Raw genomic sequence first — 5,084 nt, 5'->3', positions numbered from 1 at the left:
TTTTTTTTTTTTTTTTTTTTTTTTTTTGCAGTTTTTGGCCAGGACTGGGTTTGAACCCACCACCTTCAGCATATGGGGCCAGTGCCCTACTCCTTTTGAGCCAGAGGTGCCACCCCACTGCCTGGCTATTTTTTGTTGCAGTTTGGCTGGGGCCAGGTTTGAACCCGCCACCCTCAGTAAAGGAGGCCAGCACCCTACTCACTAAGCCTCAGGTGCCACCCCTACAGTAACTATTTACAGGAGCTAATAGGCACACTACAGCCCTAAGCAATCCTCCTGCCTCAGCCTCCTTGCTACAGGGGCGTACCACCTGGCCTGGTTACAATACATACACTGTGACTCCCCCAACTCCAATTCAAGGAATCTATCCTAAAGACAGATGCAGTATCCCTATAGGTGGTAAGTGAGCACAGAACATGCACCACATACCATCCCAGTCAACAAACTGCATATACAAAGATGGTTCTATAAGATTATAATAAAGCTGAAAAATTCTGAATGCCTAGTGATATCATAGTAGTGATTACCTGGTACCACAACGCATTATTTATGCCTTTGTGGTGATACTGGTACAAACTAACATACTGCACTGACAACCAAACAGTTTAATAAACAAAAATACACAAATTTTAAAGTCAAAAAAAAAAAACAGGCACAGTGGCTCATGCCTGTAATCCTAGCACTCTGGGAGGCCGAGGCAGGTGGATTGCTTGAGCTCAGGAGCTGAAACGAGCCTGAGCAAGATCAAGACCCCATCTCTACTAAAAATAGAAAAGACATGCAGATGGCATCACCTGGAACTTAGGAAGCTGCACGCAGATATCAAACGTTGACAATGGCCAAGAACAAATTAAAAGAGCAGAAGTCCAGAAATGTATTTCACATAGCCAGCTAAAAACCTTTAAGGCTAAAAACAAAGCAAAACCAGTTACCACTAATATTAAAAAGAATATCATTATGAATGATGAAAACTTAACAGAGCAAATAAAGCTTTTGTAAATATACAAAAGGAACTTGCACAAGTCTCAGAAGGCTTTTCCCTTGAACCTGCGCAGAAGGAATTGACTCCTCAGCAGTATCATAAAAGTGAACCAGTTAATGTTGATGAAACTACGAGATTAATGGCTCAGTTGTAATACAGTGGTGATGCATCTAATTCCCCCAAAAGACTAATAAGGTAAATGATTATACAATTAAAAAAATAACAAAATTAAAATTAAAAAGCTAGCCAGGTGTTGTAGTGGGTGCCTATAGTCCCAACTACTGGGGAGACGAAGGCAAGAGGATCTCTTGACCCCAAGAGTTCAAGGTGACTGTGAGCTATGATGCCATGGCATTGAGAGTGAGACTGTCTCAAAAAAATAAATAAAATAGAAAAAAACTTACAAAATATAAAGAAAATATTTTTGTATAACTGTACAATGTATTTCTATTTTAAGTTGTTATTTAAAGAGAACAAAAAAGTTATTAAAAAATATTGAGGTTAGCCAGGCACCATAACATACCTGCAATCCTAGCACTCTAGGAAGCCAAGGCAGGTAGACTGCCTGAGCTCAGAAGTTCAAGACCAGCCTGAGCAAAGCAACCCCGTGTCTACAAAACAGACAAACTAGCCAGGCATAGTGGCAGATGCCTATAGTCTTAGCTACTTGGGAGGCTGAGACAAGAGGAGATTGCTTGCCCAAGAGTTTGAAGTAGCTTTGAGCTATGACATCAGACAGAGCATTCAACTACAGGGTGACTGAAGGAGACTGTCTCAAAAATAAATAAATAAAAATTTATAAAGTAAAAAATTACAGTAAGCATGGGTGGCACCTGTGGCTCATATACCACCCTTGGTATATGGCCAGCCTTATATACTGAGGCTGGTGGGTTCAAACCCCGCCCTGGGTGAACTGTAACAAAAAAATATCCGGGCATTGTGGTGGGCACCTATAGTCCCAGCTACTCGGGAGGCTGAAACAAGAGAATCACCTAAGCCCAGGAGTTGGAGGCTGCTGTAAGCTGTGACGCCACAGCACTCTACTGAGGGTGATAAAGTAAGACTCTGTCTCTAAAAAATAAAATAAAAAATTACAGTAAGCTAAAGGGAATTTACTATTAAAAAAACAAAAATGTATTCATTTAGTGTAGCCTGAGTGTATAGTTTTTTATGAGGTCTACAGTGCTATACAGTAATGCCCCAGGACTACAGATTTACTCATCGCTTGATGACTCATCAACAGTGAGTCCTTCAAACTCCTTTCATGGTAAGTGACCTTACAAGTGTTCCATTTTCATCTTTTATACTGTATTTTCACTGCAACCTTTTTATGTTTAGATATATATAGATTTCTACAAACATATCTACATCATCTGTGATGCATGACAGAACTCTATAGAACTTATTTGACAGCTTGACACCTGTGGCTCAAGAGGCTAAGGCGCCAGCCACATACACCTAAGGTGGTGGGTTCAAATCCAGCCCGGGCCCGCGAAACAACAATGATGGCTGCAACCAAAAAAAAAAAAAAATAGCCAGGCGTTGTGGCAGGTGCCTGTGGTCCCAGCTGCTTGGGAGGCTGAGGCAGGAGACTCGCTTGAGCCCAGGAGTTGGAGGTTGCTGTGAGCTGTGATGCCATGGCACTCTACCCAGGGGGATAGAGCTTGAGGCTCTGTCTCAAAAAAAAAAAAAAAAGAACTTATTTGACAGTGGAAGATCCTAATCCCAGGGTAGGCACAGTGGTTCATGCCTGTAACCCTAGCACTCTGGGAGGCCAAGGTGGGAGGATCCCTTGAGCTCAGGAGTTTGGGACCAGTCTGAGCAAGAGTGAGATCCCATCTTTACTAAAAATAGAAAAATTACATGAGCACACCTGTAGTCCCAAATATTCAGAGGCTAAGGGAGGAGGATCACTTGAGCCCAAGAGTTTTAGGTAGCAGTGAGATACAATGATGCCAATCCATGCTGTCCATAGCAACAGAGTAAGATTCTGTTTCAGAAAAAAAAAGGGAGGGGGGAAGGAAGGAAGAGGAGAAGAGGAAAGGGTCCTAATATTCCTCGTTTCCTAAGAGCAGGGTGACCAGATGTCCCGCTTTTCAACAATTTATCCTGCATCCCGCGGTGTTTTTAAAAAGTCCCGATTTTTGGAAAGAATGCACGAAGGGGCGGGAGAACAAGAAGGGAATATACGGTTTTTGGCTGCCATGTGGCTATTTCGCCAGAATGAGTTTTATATTATTTTTGCTAATTTTATAATGTTAAACTGTAATAAAAAATAATTGCTGAGAAGTGATTATCGAGAACTGCTTATCAAAGTTTGCATTGTTGTCAGGTCCTGCCCTGCCCACCTCCCCACCCCCACCACCACCACCTGCCATATAGTCCCGCCTTACTGATGTTAAAATCTGGTCACCCTACCTAAGAGGGAAAAACAATCTATTCCTCTACCAAAACGTAACAGTCAAATTGCAGAACATCAATGTGTGAAATACCTTGCAGCCATGAAAATAACGTAGAGGGGCTCGGCACCCGTAGCTCAGTGGTTAGGGCACTGGCCACGTACACAGGGGCTGGAGGGTTTGAACCCAGCCTAGGCCTGCTAAACAACAATGACACTACAACAACAGAAATAGCCAGTGTTGTGGTGGGCACCTGTAGTCCCAGCTGCTTGGAAGGATGAGGCAAGAGAATGGCTTAAGCCCAAGAGTTTGAGGTTCCTGTGAGCTGTGCTGCCACAGCACTCCAGCAAGGGTGACATAGTGAGACTGTGTCCCCCCCAAAAAAAACATATAGGTATGGAAGGATAGTCAAGATAAACATGAAAAAAGCAAGACCCTATGTCTTAGGGCATTTTGTGTTGTTATAAAGGAATACCCAAGGGTGGATAATTTATAAAGAAAAGATTTGGCTCTCAATTTTAATGGGTGGAAAGTTCAAAATTGATATCCCAGTCTGGTGGGGGCCTCAGGCTGCTTCTGCTTGTGGTGGAAGGCAAAGGGGAGCCAGAGACTGTAGAGATGACATGTCAAGAGAGGAGGCAAGAGATGGGGAAGATGCTAGACCCATTGTACCAACTAGCTCTCCAGGGAGCTACTAGAGTTAGAATCACTCACACAGCCTCCCCAGGGTGAGCAATAATCTATTCTTAAGGGATCCTTTCTCATGACCCTAACACCTCCCAATAAGTCCCACCTCCAACATGGGGGATCAAATTTCAACAAGAAGTTTAGCAGACACAAAGGGACAACCCCCAGCACCCTGGAAAAGTTCTGTGGTATACCAGAAATCTAAAAAAGCAAACCCAACCCCCCTTGGACATGTCTGAACACACAGAAACTCAGGTTTAAGGAGATCAATTCTCATGTTCCTAAGCTGCCTGAAAACTAGTGTAACTACCCTTACATATAAGCATGCCTCTCGACCACCTTAAATCTTATATAGATCTCACAAAGCATGGGGAGTAAAAAATCTCCAGGGCATGAAACCATTGGTTATAAAACTGACAAATAAAGTACATGTGTTGCTGTAATTTTACCACTCAGATCTTGAGTATGAAGACTAAGACAAACCTGCTACAAATAATAACAACTTTTTCAGAGACAGATAATAACAAAATTTTTTTTTTAATTTTTTTGGCCAGGGCTGGGTTTGAACCCGCCACCTCCGGCATATGGGGCCAGCACCCTACCCTTTTGAGCCACAGGTGCTGCCCAATAATAACAAAATTTTAAAAGCCACAGGGCAGGGTGGGATGCAAGGAGAGTGATCCAGAATCACAGCAGGAGTAAGAAAATAAAAAGTGACTTGGTGCCCTTAGCACAGTGGTTATCAGCCACATACAACTAGGCTGGCAGGTTTGAACCCAGCCCAAGCCAGCTAGACAACAATGACAACTGCAAATAAAATAGCCAGGTATTGGCAGCGCCTGTGGCTCAAGTGGCTAAGGCGCCAGCCACATACACCCAAGGTGGCGGGTTCAAATCCAGCCCGGACCTGCCAAACAACAACCATGGCTGCAACCAAAAAATAGCTGGGGATTGTGGCGGGCACCTGTGGTCCCAGCTACTTGGGAGGCTGAGGCAGGAGACTCGCTTGAGCCCAG

The 5,084-nt window shown here is 43.6% G+C and overlaps 1 protein-coding gene and 1 pseudogene across 1 annotated transcript in view; one reads left to right on the top strand and one right to left on the bottom strand.

Annotated features, from left to right (window-relative positions):
• The window catches only part of MTA3 (metastasis associated 1 family member 3), a 137,013-nt gene that overhangs the window by 104,764 nt on the left and 27,165 nt on the right, over window positions 1–5,084 (bottom strand). The gene's annotated exons all lie outside the window — the stretch shown is intronic.
• LOC100964234 lies at window positions 836–1,136 on the top strand (annotated as a pseudogene).

This window comes from Otolemur garnettii, unplaced genomic scaffold (genome assembly GCF_000181295.1).
Source record: "Otolemur garnettii isolate 467f Iridium unplaced genomic scaffold, OtoGar3 scaffold00024, whole genome shotgun sequence".
NCBI lineage: Eukaryota > Metazoa > Chordata > Mammalia > Primates > Galagidae > Otolemur > Otolemur garnettii.
The sequence above is the reverse complement of the archived record's forward strand: the minus strand, read 5'-3'. Positions and strand labels throughout refer to the sequence as shown.